The sequence below is a fragment of the Hyperolius riggenbachi genome, chromosome 6, assembly GCF_040937935.1.
Source record: "Hyperolius riggenbachi isolate aHypRig1 chromosome 6, aHypRig1.pri, whole genome shotgun sequence".
Taxonomy (NCBI): domain Eukaryota; kingdom Metazoa; phylum Chordata; class Amphibia; order Anura; family Hyperoliidae; genus Hyperolius; species Hyperolius riggenbachi.
Window position 1 is genome coordinate 276,099,187 of NC_090651.1, and position 18,163 is coordinate 276,117,349.

An 18,163-nucleotide genomic window follows, 5' to 3' on the forward strand; every position below is an offset into this window, starting at 1 on the left:
CTGCACACTGAGATGGTGGTCATTTCAGATGCAGCCTTAGTGGTATGCACTGGCGTTCTCCTCGCTCGTCTTGTACTGCACCTACCCAGTAAGCTCCCGATGATGCTCACGGGAGCGAGGACAGGCATGGTCACAGCTGCACAGCCGCAGTGCTATTCGTCTAGTTAGACAAATAATTGGCAGGTGACCCGCAGCAAGAAACTTAGGAGGCTTCTGTGATGGCATAGGACTTAATAGCTGCAGGGGGCCGGTGGAAGCCACAGGTAAGTGACACTTTTAGTGGAATATAGTAAAAATCACTGATAAGAAAATTACAGCTATAAAAGTTTTCCAGGCAGAATACAACTTCTGAGAGCAGGGGGAGATAGAAAAAGGGCAATAGCTCATTTAGTGACACTTAATAGGCCAACACTGAGCAGAGACAACAAAACATATATTTTACTTTGTAAATGTTTAAGTATAAAATCAAACCATGGTGTATCTAAAAAATAATAATTCATTTTTTAGGAGTAGGAGGATAAATACAATTGTTTATGCCATAAGTTTATTTTCACCTCAGGTTCACTTTCATGTTGCATATTTTCCAAGGGTCCCAGTGGAGGAATGGAGGGGTGTAAGAAGGCCAGGGAAGTCTCCACAGACTTCCCTCTACTGAGGTAAATGTCCAATATTTTTTCCACTTCAAGTGCACTTTAAGAGTAAAGTTTAGTTTTGCTATTCATATATGTGGCTACTAGCATTAATATGCTACTTTAAACCTTTCTGCTGCGTTGGTTATACTGTAAGTGAATTGGGCACAGCAGGTTTACAGTGAAACTAAAGCTACAACATTTTAGCTTTAGATAGTAGGAAAAGGATAGCTCATCTTCATATATTAAGTCATTGCTGTGTCCAACTTCCCCTCAATTCAAAGGCTGAAGTAATTGCATGACTATTTGGGCTGTAGTTCATTAAAGTGGAATGAAACCCAGCATTTCTTCTATGCTCTAAAAGATTATTTACAGCATACTGTATACTATACTAACACCATTGTTTTTAGTAGAACAGCATTCAAAGGTCAGCAAAAGCTCGGTATACAGAGGCGCCAGAGTAGAGTAAAACGTTTTAAAAACCGTTTAAAAGCAGAGGGGGATGTTAGGGTGGACATACCTCCCTCTTACAAAAAAGAAAACTCACTCGAGTCTCGATAAAACAGAATTGACAAATAATTTATTTAACTCCACAAATGCAATGCGTTTCGCGGGCGTGACCCCGCTTCCTCAGGCAAAAATGGGAGCACAACTGGAATAAAAACAAAATGTACACACAATAACTACCCACAGAATTGCAACAATCGGCGCAGCAGATAATTGGTAGAAAGCACATAAAATAATTTCTACATAAAGCATTGCTAAAAAAAAAAAAAACTTTTACGGCCCACATAAACACAGGGCCATGCGAACAAGCTTAGATGTCATAAATCAAATAGCTAAAGCTTAATGCTCACAGATTAGAGGGTTCATATTGTATGTCTCAAAGTGAAACAGTTACATGGTAGAGCTAGGTATAGGCCACGGTCTATTCCCAGACAGCATATAAAGTTTTATATGGACACAAAAGGAATTAATATAAACTGCAAGAATAAAGTATATGATACCTTACCTCAGTGGGTCAAGCAGTAGGTTTGAGCACCTCTGTGTCACTATGAAGTGAGGCTTGCTTTAAATAGGGAGAGAGGTTAAACTGACAGGACTGAAGTCCAATCAGGAAGTGTTTGGTAACAGGAAGTGTTTGGTAACAGGAAGTGTGACTAAGGTCGCACAGGAAGTGAGTGTTTCCAGTGGGATAGTTATGGGATACCCAGCAGTGGCTGGAATATGGGATAGCCAGTAATGGCTGGATAGTGTAATGGTCAAGGGCTCTGCCTCCGACACAGGCGACCAGGGTTCAAAACCCGGCTCCGCCAGTTCAGCATGTAATTCAGTGATATGGTAATAAGGCCCCGGATCCTGATCAGATCCTGATCGGATCAGGACCTGATCCTCATCAGAACTGTACGGTTCCGATCCGGATCCGGTCCGTTTGTATCAGGCATGCATCAGGCTGCCATCCGGATCCGTGGGCAAAAAATAGTGAAATTTAAATAAAAAAATGTTGGGGTCAGGAGAAGGTGCACCTAGTGCACCTGTAGAATCAGGTTCCTCCGCTGTAGGCCTCACCTCCACCTCTGACATTCTGCCAAACAGCTCCAGCACGTCTGTCACTGCTGCTCCACTCCAGACATGCTTGGCCCATGTGTCCCCATCCGAAATGGCCGCTTGGATACGCATAGGAAGTGGGGTAGAACGTCAGGTTTTTGTAGGCAGTGTGTTCTGTGCCTTCCGTTTCCCATTGGTTTCTGTGATCCGGATGGTGCTGTCAGGCTCAGGTCCGGCTCCGGTCCGGGTGCGTGGGCCGGAGATCCGGACCCAAAAAATAGCGCATGTTGGAAAAGTGTCCGGAGTCCGGATCCGGTCCGACTCCGTACTGTACGGAACGGACACGTGTGAACGTCTGCATAGCCTTTGCATTGCTATGCGGAACGTACGTTCCGTTTGTACAGTATACGGTCCGGATCCGGTCCGGTGAATCCGGACAGGGAACGCTAATGTGAACCGGGCCTTAGAGAGACTGTGCATGTGCGGAAACCCAAAGTCAGGGGAAAATAGCTTTCTTTTGGGCAGCTAGACAATTCATGTAACCTTTAGCAATTGATGTTCATATAAAAATGTCACTGGGTGTGATATGGATTCAGGTGTAAAAATAGTAAAATATAACACAATGAGTGTTTTTTAAAAACCATATAAACATGCCAACCATCAATTGATACAATTAAGTAAACATTCTCTGACTGTGCAGAAACGTCTGCTAATGAGTCCTGAACTGAAACACTGCTCAGAAATCATAACTTGCATTTACAATATAACTAAAACAGTTATGAATAAAATGCACCAGCAGCTTTCAAAGTAAATAAACAAAACTTTGGGAACTTATAATTTCTAAATGAATAATAATACTCATGCACAAAAGCAAATATGATAATTGTATGGGTTATAAAAAGTAGGAAAACACATTTTTATTGAATATTTTGTCAGGGTTTAAAACCGCTTTAAGTTCAGTAAGGATTGTTCACTTTACAGTACATAATTTACTGTCTTAACCATTCTTACAGGACCAGACTTGCGTGTTTGATAGACAGGAAATATAATAAAGTACCCAGTCATTTTCTCATTAGCCATTTGTGATCTAATCAAGCATTTTGTGCTGTCATGTTTCTTGAAGTTGTGACAGCGAGGCTGATAGACTGAATCATTTCTATTGTTTATCATAAAGTTGTTGCTAATTCATTTTGGTAGAGGTTAAGTGAATGTACTGCAATATTTAAAAAAGAAAAAAAAAGTGTTTTCCTATTCCTAAGAGGACAACCCGTGCAAAAATCATCTGGAGGTAAAATGGTTAAAATTGCTTATCACTATTCATCATAACAACCCCTTTTCTGCTAGTCAAAGCTTCAGGAAATAGAGGCGGGCACCAAACCCCTTGAAAAGCAAACAGCGTTTATTTAGTCATTAAACAAGAACAAGTACAATCGAGCAAAGAGGTGCACATTAGGACTGACAGCCGTTTTGCAGGTCTTCCTGCTTCGTCAGAGGCCTCTGGCGAAGTGGGAGGGACCATAAGACGGCAGTTAGGCCTGATGTGCACCCCTTGGCTTGACTGTACTTGTTCTTTTTTAAGGACTAAATAAATGCTGTTTGCTTTTTAAGGGGATTGGTGCCCGCCTCTATTTTGTGAAGTTTTGGATTGTGGTCATATGGCTGGTGAGCACATCCTTCAGCAAATAGTCATACTAATTATTGTTTGCCTGTGTCATTTGGTGCCAACCTGCCACTTTGATCTTTCTTTATTGATCATCTCTTCTGCTAGTGAAGCCACCCACACTTTACCCTGTCCTTGCCTTCACCTAATCACCTATTACCTATTCTGCCTAATAAAACACCTTTCTTTTAATGTCTTCTCTGCCTAAGCTTCTCTGCCTGTTTATCAAAACAAAGTATAACCCGTTATTTACCTCATACTACATCTTGCACTCAAATTAGGACTTAAGCCCCATCTACACCATAACATTTTTTGTCCGATTCGTTTCAATTCGATTTGATTCATTGATTAGATTCAATCTGACATGTCCGATCAGGATTCGATTCAATTTGAATCCAATCGAATCCCGATCGGTCATGTCGGATTGATTTGAATCGAATCAATGAATCAAATCGAATTGAATTGAATCGGAAAAAAATTGTATGGTGTAGATGGGGCTATAGATCCGGAGAACAGCTCTGCATATGTCTCCAAAGGAGGTAGTCAGGGGATAAGTGCTGTATATCAGTTGCTTCCTCCTCCATCTCCAGTCAGCCTGGCTCCAGCATACAAGTAAATGCACAGTGCAGCACAACATACTACAGCCTTCCCTTGTAATTGGCAGAAAAATAGAGAGTTCAAGTATGAAACGAGGGTATTACAGACATGACCTGTACCCTACCCCACTAACCACCTGGAGTCCATGGCGCAATCCATGTCTGTCACACCCTGGATAACTCTCCGGCAATAACTGCCTGAGAAAACGGTTAAAGCAGAGAAGGATGTTAGGCTTTATTACAGTGACGTATTTTGCTGGTCAACACAGCTTCCTCAGGCAATTGTTTATACCTAAATACCATACACAAGGGGATGAACAAATCCATTAAACATTTACAGAACATTTTTTTTTTCGTGTAAGTACTATTGAGATTGTACATATATCACATTTGAAACGCACATGTTTAGCATTATCCATCTTGAGCATGAAATAGATTCTGCCTCTGCATACATAAAAATGATATATATATATATATATATATATATATATATATATATCACATTTTAGAATTTTTTCCCCGTGATATTAACCCATTAGCGACCTCAAGAATTTTACGCTTCAAAATGCTGACTGGTATAGAAATGTCAGTAAAATATATTAATTTTTAATCTAAATTATATGCAGAATCTCTCTCAACCTCAGGATGGATGATGCTAAATATGTACATGTCAGATGAGATATATGTAGGGTCTATATTGGTACTTACACAGATTGAAAGAATGTTCCACAGATTTCCATTAATGCGTGAGCTTTGCCTAATAGCTTCGTTCATTGTTTTCTGAATTTCGACATTATAGACTTTGTACCTGAGGAAACTGGCTCCACCAATAAAGTGCTTCCTAATAATAAAGTCTAACGTCACAGACAATGGGCTTGATTCACAATCGCGCTAGCATTATAGCGCTTAACGTTGTTTGCGTGCAAATGAAAATGCTAATTTTCACACGTAAACGGCGGTGATTTCGTGCACAAATTCGTATTTGCGCGTGAAAAAGTTACACGCATTATAGCGTGCGCAAAACGCTAGCGTGACCGTGATAAGAGTTATCACGGCTTTGGGAATCAAGCCCCATGTGGTGATGGTCTGAAGAAGAAGTTACTTTTCTCAGTGGTTGCTTGTGCTGACAACCAGAATACTGTGCATATTACATTGTAAGGAATATACATCTATCGATAATGGGCAGATACGACCATGAGATAAATCTCTCTCTGATTGAATCTTATTAGAGAGAGCTGTAGGTTGCCCATACACCGAGGGCAGATTCCCGATCGATTTTTAGTATGAAAGCTTTCAAGAATCAGCCAAGTCCGCTACATCTGAAGCCTGTCAATGGCCTCCCTAATGTATACAAGTTCCGTTAGTGGCATGATATACCGCTGACGAAAAAGCGGGGGATTCCAAAGATGGATGGGCACCGCGCGGTGGGCGACACAGGACATATAATGTATAAATGCACACACGGGGGGGGCGTACATTTATACACAAGGGAAGCAGCACAGGGGTTGTTAACCCCGATATGCTTTGCGATTACCACCGTGCAACTGATTGACCATGTCGGCCTGACATCTTGCAGCATGTCTGATCAATACATGCGACTGATAAAGCATATTTTTTTACCCATAAGGACATTTAATTTTGACCCATGTAAGTCCAATATAAGTCCCACATTTTTGCATTAACAAGCTGGCCCACTTAATTGTGGCCCCCATTATTCTTCATATGCGCTAATTCAAATCTTGCCCAGTAGTAGTTGTTACTTCTGGGTTTCAGAAATAACCCATTTAAGGGTTAATTTTTTTGAGGTGGGTCACACATGGACTCCCAAGTGATTTTTGGGTGCAGAATTTTATGGAGACCATGTGGGGCCAACCCATAGAGGAGCTATATTTAGGCCCATATGAGGCCCATCAAAAAACTTGGTATTTTTTTCTATGTCAGGCCAGGTGATTCTGATATAATTCTTGGGTGTGGAATGCTGTGTGGCCCATCTGGAGCAACCCATATAGAAATTATATTTTGGCCTAAATGGGGCCAAGCAACCCATATAGAAATTATATTTTGGCCTAAATGGGGCCCATTTGGTAACCATATAAGCATAAGGCCTAGCATTAAAATAGTGACTGTTTTTTCAAATCCAGAAAATAATATTCTCCAGTTACACTTTTTACATTTGAAGTCATGATTTACCACATACTGCAATACCACTTGTGTGCTCAAGTCTCAATTTCGATTGATAGTTTACAGCAGTTACTGTCCCGGTATTTCATCTAACCGGTTAATATCACATACATTTAAACCTGAGGTTGTATGGCTCCATTTTAAAGTTTCTCATTCCACTGCTCTTTTAAAAAGCAAACAAACAAAAAATATTTTTCTTCTGCAGTTGCAATCAAATATGAAAAAACAAAGGCATGGCCTTTGGACTAGAAAAGGTTATTTTACATGCCAATCCCAAAAAGAGCAATGCAAAAGAGTGCTCAAATTATCTGACCATTACACTTATCTCACATTCTAGTAAGGTAATGCTCAAATTTCTACAAGCCAGACTGCAGCAATATGTTCAACAAGAACTGCCCGATATGCAAGCTAGTTTTTGAGGAGGGAGAGGCACAAGAGACCCTATTGCCAACATTTGATGGATGATAGAGAAAGCAAGGGAATTCCAGAAGAATGTCTAATTTTGCTTTATTAACTATTCAAAAGCTTTTGACTGTGTAGATCATGATAGACTGTGGCAGATTCTCATGGAAATTGGGCTACCAACCCATCTCATTCTCCTTTTGAGGAATCTATATGCAAACCAAGAAGCAAACGTTAGAACAGAGTGTGGAATAACAGACTGGTTCACAACTGCTAAAGGAATTCATCAAGGTTGCATATTGACTCCTTATTTATTTAACTGTTATGCAGAACATGTAATGCGGAGAGCTGGTTCGGATGAGTCAAATGCTGGAATTAAGATAGCGGGCAGGAATATAAAGTCTGAGCTACGCCAATAATACCACATTGATGGCTGAAATTGAGGAAAAATTTAAGAGCCTGGTCAAAAACGTCAAATAAGAAAGTACCAAAGCTGGTCTACTTCTTAAAGGACAGCTGTAGTGAGACGTATATAGAGGCTGCCATATTTATTTCCTTTTAAATAATACCAGTTGCCTGGCAGCTCTGCTAATCTATTAGGCTGCAATAGTGTCAGAATCACACCACACCAGAAACAAGCATGCCGCTTATCTTGTCAGATCTGACAATGATGTCAGAAACACTTGATCTGCATGCTTGCTCATGGTCTATGGGTCAAGGTATTCCAGGCAAAGGATCAACAGGATAGCCAAGCACCTGGTATTGCTTAAAAGGAAATAAAGATGGCAGCATTCATCTCCCTCTCACTTCAGTTGTCCTTTAACATCAAGAAAACTAAAGTCATGTCATCTGCTCCAGTGGACCAACTGCAAATCCATGGAGAAAAAGTAGTTGTAACACATTTAATCTTCCTGGGATCGAAGATCTGTGCAGATGGTGACTGCAGCCATGAGATTAAGAGACACTTGTTGCTTGGAAGGAAAGCTATGACAAGTTTGGCTAAGATACTAAAAGATAGAGATGTCACTTTACCAGTTAGATCCATGGTCTAATCAGTAGTAACATATGGCTGTGAAGTTGGACTATAAATATGGTCATGTGTAGAAAAATGGATGCTTTTGAACTGTGGGTGTAGAGAAATCTACCGAGAGTTCCCTGAGCTGCTAGAAGATCTAACCAGTCAATACTTAAAGAAATAAGGCCAGAGAATTCACTAGAAGGGGTGATACTACTACAGTAGAATCTTGTTATAGTAAACTCTGTTATAGTAAACCTCTGGATATAGTAATCTCAGTCCTCAGGTCCCAGCAACTATGTCTGTATAAATAACATATACATAATGTATCACCAATAAATATACAATGTATCACCAATTCTGATATTGTAAACTTCAGATATGCTATGATTGCTATGATTAACCTCCTGAGCGGTCTGGACGAGCTCAGCTCGTCCATCACCGCCGGAGGCTGCCGCTCAGGCCCTGCTGGGCCGATTTTTATCAAATAAAGTGCAGCACACGCAGCCGGCACTTTGCCAGCCGCGTGTGCTGCCTGATCGCCGCCGCTCTGCGGCGATTCGCCGCGAGCAGCGGCGAAAGAGGGCCCCCCTAGCCGCCTGAGCCCTGCGCAGCCGGAACAAAAAGTTCCGGCCAGCACTAAGGGCTGGATCGGAGGCGGCTGACGTCAGGATGTCGGCTGACGTCGATGACGTCACTCCGCTCGTCGCTATGGCGACGATATAAGCAAAACAAGGAAGGCCGCTCATTGCGGCCTTCCTTGTTTATTCTGGGCGCCGGAGGCGATCGGAAGATCGCCTCCGGAGCGCCCTCTAGTGGGCTTTCATGCAGCCAACTTTCAGTTGGCTGCATGAAATAGTTTTTTTTTTATTTAAAAAAAACCCTCCCGCAGCCACCCTGGCGATTTAATCAGAACGCCAGGGTGGTTAAGGAGCCATACAAGAAAAAGCTTTGGTCTCCTAATGGCAATATAACCGAAAGTCAGCTGCACTGTGTGCAATTGCACTCTCCAAACAGCATTTTCAGTTATGTGTGGGCATTCAAATCAGACACTTAATCGGCTATAATCACCACTACATGAAAAAAGTTAGACCAGGCCTCACTTGCCAATATAAAAAATGTCTTTATTGTGAACAATTCAATCAGGAATGTGTATCAAACCACTATATTAAAAACCATTACATTGATTAAGGAGCCATGCAGAGCTCCGATACACATGAGCTTTTTTCTGTGTGTCATTTGATGTTCTAAATAAAGCCTTGGATTTTATACCCTGCCAATCTGTGTAGCGGGATATCCTTTTTTGGAACTTTTGCTTGGAGACGTTTGGTTCCCTGGCTCCCCTTTGGCTCTGCAGTGGTGGTTGCAGCGGCTCTATCTTCCATTGCAAACTTATTATGTAGTAAACTACTTTTCCAGGTCCCTTGGAGTTTACGATAAAGGGATTCTACTGTATTAATACTCAAATACTTTGGTCACATAAGGAGAAGACAGGATTCTTTGGAGAAATCCTTGATGTTTGGAAACATTGAGGGCAAAAGAAGAAGAGGATGACAGGGGCTAAGATGGATGGACAGCATATGTGAAGCTATATACATGCGTATGCAACAGCTGAAAGAATCAATGATTGACAGAGACATCTTGCGAAGTTGTGAGCAGAAGTACATATTGTCACCAAGAGTCAGAGTCGACTGAATAAATGAGGTGGAGGAAGCTGGGAGGTGTTATTTAGTTAAATAAAAGCACATTACCAAGTTAATGACACAGGTAGTGACAGCTCTATTTATAAAAAAAAGTCTTGCTTAAAAAAATAAAAAAAGCAAGAAAAAAAAGGGATATGTGAGGGTGCAGGACAGTGTTGTACAAATGATTTTATTTTATTTATTTATTTTATGTGTTTCTGGTTGATGGTATTTTTTTTTACCAAATCAACTATATAACTGTGCAGTTAAAGACCACAACTGTTACTGACATCTTATATTTCTGTAAGCTAAAGCTATATTATTCAGCAATTAATGACAACATGTTCAGACCAATAAAATGGGACAGCAGGGGCGTTGCAATAGGGGTGCAGAGGTAGTGACCACATCGGGGCTCTCCCTCAACTGTAGTCTTAGCTCTCTATTGGTCCTGTGCTCATAATAACCACTTCTATATATGCTTTGAACAGTAATAATCATTAACAAGCCGTTCCCCATCCCCTTCTTGCACCTCTGATACTGTAGTTGCCATTGGCAAGTTTTGGTGCGCAATATCAATTGTTATGTATAGAGTGCTTGGGGAGCCCCATGTAAAACTTGCATCAGGGCCCAGAGCTCCTTAGCTACGCCACTGTGGGACAGTGATAGTAAATGTGAGAGTACTATGAGATGGAAGAACATCCTGATTCTGATGAAAGATTGCTCCTCAATCAGCTCCAACTCCACCAAGTTCTCCTCTACTTGTACCACCCCTCTAAATGTAAGCATTGCATGTAAGGGCTAAAGCTGTGATTTATTATGAAGACCACTGCAAGGGTCTTCTGTCTGTACTCTGAGGTGGGGGGCACCTCATTTTTTTTCAAAGAAAATCCAATCTAAGAGGCCTCTTTCTGTACTACGAGGTTCAGCCTACCTTTTTTTAGGAAGTCCATTCCAAAGGTCTTTTGCTTGCATGGTAATGTGAGAGTTGCTTACATTTCTAGGAAGAACTCCTTCATTCTGCCTGATCTTTTAGTCTTGTCCGCACTGCCTCCCAAATGTCGTACATGAGCAAACAGAAAAGGTATACTATATGAACCCAACAGCCAATTCTTTAATCATTTTTTGTTACCAGGGAAACACTTTGTGCTTTGAAATGCATCCCATGAAAACTGGATTCTATACTTTCACCAGCAGCCCAAAAAGCTGATGCTCTATTTTTTTTTGTTACAGTGTTAGATGCTTATTGGGACATTTTCTGCTGCTTCTAGATTGCTATACTTTTAATGACTTTTAACCACTTCAGCCTTCAGTGTCATTTCACCTTATGCATCCAAGCAACTTTCACCTCCCATTTATTCACCAATAACTTTATCACTACTTATCACAATGAAATTATCTATAACTTGTTTTGTTTTTTTTTGCCACCATTTAGGCTTTCTTTGGGTGGTACATTTTGCTAAGAATTATTTTATTATAAATCCATTTTAACAGGAAGATTAAGAAAAAAATTGAAAAAATTCAATATTTCTCAGTTATCGGCCATTATAGTTTTAAAATATAACATGCTACTTTAATTAAAACCCATGTATTTTATTTTCCCATTTGTCCCGGTTATTACACCATTTAAATTATGTCCCTATCACAATGTATGGCACCGATATTTTAGTTGGAAATAAAGGTTCATTTTTTCAGTTTTGCGTCCATCACTTATTACAAGCCCATAATTTAAAAAATAAGGTAACTATTTATGTCATTTTTTTATTGTATATTTTTTATTTATTTATTTTTATTTTTTATGTGTGTGTTCCTATCAATGCGTGTGGGAGGTAAGGGGCTAATACTAAAAGTAAAAAAAATTTAATTATCTGGAATTTTTTATTTCCAGTTGCAATTTTACTATTTGGCCACAAGATGCCCTCACAGCTCACTTCTGCATGCGGAAAGTTCTCCCGCAAAGCAGAAGTAATGAGTAGATGGGGCAGAAGGGGATTTGTGAAAGGTGGAGCCGTCTCGTTGACGGTGTCGGTCTTTAATACGGGGACTTAGATCAATGAATGGGAACTTCGTTTCCCTTTCAATGATCTCCGGGCTAACAGAAGGCGGTGGGGGTGCACGCGATCATGCACACCAGGCAGCAGTGCAGCCTATCTGGAAAGATATATCCGTCCAGATAGGATTAAGTGGTTAAAGTGTAAGTGGTTAAAGTGGGATTGTCACCATTAAAATCAAATTTCAACAGAATCTGGTCTAAGTGTATTAAGTGATAAAGATGCTAATCCTGTATTTAAAACTTTAAAAACTTTTTCTGCTGTTATGGTCTAGAGTTATCACATACTTGCCCTTTAATTGACCTTTAATTGCCATTGCCATTGGCTGGCAAAACAGTTGCATGCCGGGTGGTCTTTTTATCTCTAATATATTCCTCCTCTTCCCTTTATTTTTCCCTGCTTCTAATGACATAAGACAGTGCACCTCCTAGTATAGACCTCAGTGGGAGTGTCTGAAGACTCTGGGAGTGTGTAACTAATACACAATTAGCAAGAGGAAAAAAAAGAGTGAAGGAGTAAATGATGGCAGGATTAGCTTCATTCAAAGGTAACTAAGATGGAAACTGTCTAGAATAGGATTCTCTGCTTTTCCTTTATAAAATTCACAGGAATCATAACATGGACAGTTCAATACATCTGTTATGTAAGTTGAACTAGTATTTATCTACTTATATATGTGTTTTTTTTTATTTATAGGCTAGCATGGGTGTCACTTGTTCTTTAAAGAGTAACTGTCAGGCATAAAATATAAAAAAAAATATTTCTTTTTATCAGGTAAACAAGTAATAATTATGCTAACCAGGCAATCCAACATTTTTCTTATCCATAGAATTTAATTCCCAGTTTCCCTGGCTCTTATTTGGTACATCTGCCGTACAAAGGAAGTTGCGGGGCATGCTGGGTTTTCTTTTTTTCCCCTCAGACTTAACTAATGCAGCCTAATTGGCTGAAGCCTCTTTCCCTCCTGCTTTCCCCTCCCACACCTATGTTTCTCTCTGATTGGCCAATAGTTCTCAATGCACTTTCTACTGCATACCTGGGTGGGAGTGTCTGAAGACTGGGAGGGGGGTGGGCAATGATACACAGACAGAGTAAGGGAGGAAATTATGTCAGGATTGGCTTCAAGATAGACATAGACAAATTGGAAAATCCTTTGAAGGAATTTCTCTTTTTTTACTATAGAAAAATCAAAATGTGGACAGTGCAATACATATTTTATGTAAGTAGAGCAAGTATTTAACTACTTATATATGTGTTTTTTTTCTGAGATAGTATGGCTGACAGCTCCACTTTAAGAGAACACACTTTTTCGTACCCTCCGTCAAGTTTAAATTAAAATTGTTATTTTTATATTTATAGTATTTTTTTTTTTTTTTGTGTGGAAGTAGACAAATACATGGTTAATAGCACTGGCTAAACTGACGTCAGTTGAAGGTCATGCTATGAAAGAAAAGCCTTTTAAGTTAATGGACAGTTCTTTAAATATGTTCCTGGGCGTGTAGAAATAAAGGTATTTAGAAGAAAATTGCTGACATATAGAGCAAAGTATGCACTTCCAATATATGGATTCCCAGAAATGAGCCTTAGTTATTATGTCACAGTAGGCCAAGCATTAGGAGACCCCTCACAGCTGTAAATTGAAGGATTTGTTTCTTTCCCGTGTTGCCCTCAAAGCTGCAAAAAATAACCCTTCGCCATCTTCTACTGTACTTTAAAGATTTTTCTACTTTTGTTTAATAGAACAATGTTCCTCAGACATGTGGTAAGCTTTCCGTTGTTGCAGAAGTTTAATTTTTCTTGTCTACAGACAAGAACTTTAAATGGTTTCCAAATTCACTGCAAATGTTTTTTTTGTGCACAAATGTGAAAATATTATAAGTGATCTGTAGTAAAATATATGACTAGCCGTCTAGCGCTAGTGCGTTATCCAAAACAAAAAAATGATGGGCAGCTTGACATTAGAAAATGTATGCATCTGCAGTCCAATCATAAGCTATACAGTATGTAAAGTCTTGTCAAGGACTTACCTGTACGCTCCAGCGATGAGGGCTCCCACGGTGAGACACGAGCCGCTCCGTCCTCTCCTGCGTCTGCACTCACAGCCCCTAGCAATGCTGGTGTCCTTCCCAACGGGGCTGCTTGCGCTGCTCCTGGCACTCTGCGTTCCAGCACTGAACATGGACGGACGTTCTGAAGTATATGTCCATCCTATTCCCTAAGGAAATGTAAGACTTACTGTCAGCTGATATTTTAATCAGCTGACACATAGGCAGGCTTTGTAATTTTGGGTCAGCTGATCTCTTAGTCAGCTGACACTCAGGCAGGGCCGTAAAGTTTGTGATTGGTTGCTGTGTTGTGTGGCCGGCCACTGATTGGATGCTGTCAGTATTTAAAGTCTGTTCTGACACTTTGATGTTGCCCGTGATAGCTTTGGCTGTGTGCTTTTCCTAGGTGTGTTATTGTATATTGGATTATCTGTGTATCGACCTTGCTTGGAAACTGACTACTCTCTGATTGCCGCCTGTTTTGATCCTTGCCTGAAAACCGACTATTCTCTGATTGCCGCCTGTACCGACCCTTTGCTTGGAACTTTACTACTCTTTGAACTCTGCCTGGACCGACCTTGGATTGCCTAATTCTGATATCGCCTGCTCCTTGTGTACCTTGAAATCTCTGATCTTACGTGTATGAACTTGGATTGTTATTTGACTTGCTCTTGTGTCTTGTTTGGCTCTGGTGAGTTATCTAGTTTACTCTACGTCCAGCTCCTATACCTTGCACCTACAAGGCCTGGGTGTAACAGAAGTCGGGCAGGTGTTGTTTCCCTACCTCCCATTGAAGTGAGGATGTGCCACATAAGGTGAAGAAGGTGGTGTTAAGGTGGGAATACACGGGTCGATCTGGTGGGCGATTAGCCGGCGCGTCCCCGTTCGTCCGCGCGTGCGCGCGGATCGATTACCGCTCGTCCGCCCCGGCGGGGATCGAGCGGGCGGGGGTCGAGCAGCGTGATCGGACCAGCTGAATATTATCAGCTGGCCGGATCAGCTGCTCGATACACAGTACAGAAACGTACCGTGTATCCCCAGCATTAGATCGGGGCATAGTAGCTGAGCAGTGAGCTGATATCTTACCGGCCTGACAGTTATGTACAGATGTTATACTAAACTTGGCTGATTCAGCTGTTTGGGACTATATCAGTCGAGACTATATCTGTACAGGCATTCCCCGAGGTCACTTTGAGATCCAGCATACCAGATCCTCAATCAATAGAGACTGCCCCCCAGCATATTCTTCCCCTCCATACCCCTCTGGCCAGAAGCCACTCCATCGCACTGTACTATTATCTCCACCCTTCTTAATAGAAACAGGTGTGTAACTCAGCTGTTGGCACAGGAATGCATACATGGAACGTGCACAGTACTTGTACACCCAACTTGATCCTGATGCACGGGTGACACGTGTCAAGTGTGTGTACATCGCTTTAAAAACTTAGTTAGGAAGGTAAACTGAAGAGCTGCCTTTTTCTTTGAACTTTTAAACATTTTTATTCAGACTTAAAATGAACCTGAGATGGTTCATACTGCATTTTTTATGCTTACCTGGGGCTCCCTCCGGTTCCATGTGATCGGTTGGCTCTCTCGCTGTCCTCCCCTGCAGCTCCGTTCTCCAGTGGTAGCCACAAATATTTTGTAAGTTGGGGCCAATTGTCCTCTTCTGCGCATGCGCGCACCCATTTTTGTGCGCCTGTGGCCGGGAGCATTCTGCATCTGCCCAGAGGACACCCACGCAAACATGGGGAGAACATACAAACTCCCTGCAGATAGTGTCCTAGCTGGGATTCCAAGAGGGAACCTAACCCTCCAAGGTGAGAGTGCTACCCACTACACCACCGTGTGGCCCAAACTTTGCCTGAAGATCAGTTTGACGGATCTTTAGAAACAATGACACTCCACATGCCCCCAAGTTTATTGTACTCCTCACTTTGTCCGTTGAAAGCTACTCTGTCAAGCTGCACAAATTATACATTCTCCAGCCTCCTCCTTTTCATAGCAACAGATACGTCACAAGCCTCAGCACACCTTGAAATGTAGCCCAAGGCATTGAGTACTGGTACCTGGTACTGGCACCATGCACCGCCATAGGCTGTAATATCAATTATGGCTATAGTGGCACTCAGACAGTAATTTGGGCACTGTTAAAAGACAGCGTCCAAAGTACTATAAAAACAGCATAATTTGGATGCCAGCAATAGCTAGCAACTGCATCATGTCTTACCATGGCGGCCTGGAGGGGGGAAAGTAAACCGCTGCCATGACTTTTTCAGAAGCAGGGTGATACATTTTCCAGCTTTGCCCTGTGCCCAAACTTCCTTAATTAATTAACTGAAAATGGCTCTTACTTTCCGGATGACCTGTATATAGATAGATAGGTAGATAGATATATAGATAGATAGATAGATAGATAGATAGATAGATAGATACCTCATATCATCATATCTCAGGCTCTAGACTGTGGCTTTGAATTATCTTATCATGACTATTATAATTATTATTATTATTATGCATTAGGTAGTACAGAGTATACTAAGTGGTGTATGTCACTGTCTGCCCCTCATATAGATTAAAGCTATTTAATCTTCTAGACTGTTTAACAGTTCAAAAGACATTATCCGTGGCTATACAGAAGTGTATTCTACTGGAACCAATTAAATCAATTTGCTACTAGTAAATGGTATTTATCCCACTCAATGCTGTCCATGGAATTAGCCTCCTTTATTTTTTAGTCTTCACAAATATCTTCATTGTATAACATGGAAACTAGTCTCTCTGTAATTGTCTACATTTATCCTATAAAGCTAGGTGCACAGGCACCACTAATGTTAAGAGACTGACAGACAGATACAAAAAGAGATCATGATACCTTGTCTTCTGGATAGATAGATAGATAGATAGATAGATAGATAGATAGATTTATAAACAGATTCATACCAGATCCATGACTTTCAGTATAGATAGATAGATACAGTGGGATGTGAAAGTTTGGGCAACCTCGTTAATCATCATACGTTTCCTGTATAAATCGTTGGTTGTTACGATAAAAAATGTCAGTTAAATATATCATATAGGAGACACACACAGTGATATTTGAGAAGTGAAATGAAGTTTATTGGATTAACAGAAAGTGTGCAATAATTGTCTAAACAAAATTAGGCAGGTGCATACATTTGGCACCACAAAAAAAGAAATAAAATCAATATTTAGTAGATTCTCCTTTTGCAGAAATTACAGCCTCTAAATGCTTCCTGTAGGTTCCAATGAGAGTCTGGATTCTGCTTGAAGGTATTTTGGACCATTCCTCTTTACAAAACATCTCTAGTTCATTCAGGTTTGATGGCTTCCGAGCATGGACAGCTCTCTTCAACACACACCACAGATTTTCAATTATATTTATAATTTTCAATTATTTTCAGGTCTGGGACTGAGGTAGCCATTCCAGAATGTTGTACTTGTTCCTCTGCATGAAGGCCTTAGTGGATTTTGAGCAGTGTTTAGGGTCGTTGTCTTGTTGAAAGATCCAACCCCGGCGCAGCTTCGGCTTTGTCACCGATTCCTGGACATTGGTCTCCAAAATCTGCTGATACTGAGTGGAATCCATGCGACCCTCAACTTTGACAAGATTCCCAGTCCCTGCACTGGCCCCACAGCCCCACAGCATGATGGAACCGCCACCATATTTTACTGTAGGTAGCAGGTGTTTTTCTTGGAATGCTGTGTTGTTTTACCTCCATGCATAACGCCCATTGTTATGCCTATATAACTCAATTTTAGTTTCATCACTCCTCAGCACCTTACTCCAAAATGAAGCTGGCTTGTCCAAATGTGCTTTATCATACCTCAAGTGGCTTAGTTTGTGCTGTGGGCGGAGAAAAGGCTTCCTCTGCATCACTCTCGCATACAGCATCTCCTTGTGTAAAGTGCACCGAATGGTTGAACGATGCACAGTGACTCCATCTGCAGCAAAATGATGTTGTAGGTCTTTGATGCTGGTCTGTGAGTTGATTCTGACTGTTCTCACCATTCTTTACTTCTGTTTATCTGAGATTTTTCTTGGTCTGCCACTTCGAGTCTTAACTTGAACTGAGCCTGTGGTCTTCCATTTCCTCAATATGTTCCTAACTGTGGAAACAGACAGCTGAAATCTCTGAGACAGCTTTCTGTATCCTTCTCCTAAACCATGATGGTGAACAATCTTTGTCTTCAGGTCATTTGAGATTTGTTTTGAGACTCCAATGTTGCTACCCTTCAGAAAAAAATATAAGAGTAGGGAAACTTACAATTGAAGTCCCTTAAATACTCTTTCTCATAATTGGATTCACCTGTGTATGTAGGTCAGGGATCACTG

General features: G+C 40.9%; 1 long non-coding RNA gene across 2 annotated transcripts in view; it reads left to right on the forward strand.

Moving 5' to 3' along the window:
• The first annotated feature begins 568 nt into the window (after window positions 1-568).
• The window catches only part of LOC137522757 (uncharacterized), a 120,721-nt gene continuing 103,126 nt past the window's right edge, over window positions 569-18,163 (forward strand). For both annotated transcript variants that reach the window (XR_011022429.1, XR_011022428.1), the window contains exon 1: window positions 569-656. This is a non-coding gene — a long non-coding RNA (uncharacterized lncRNA). The remainder of the gene's footprint in view (window positions 657-18,163) is intronic.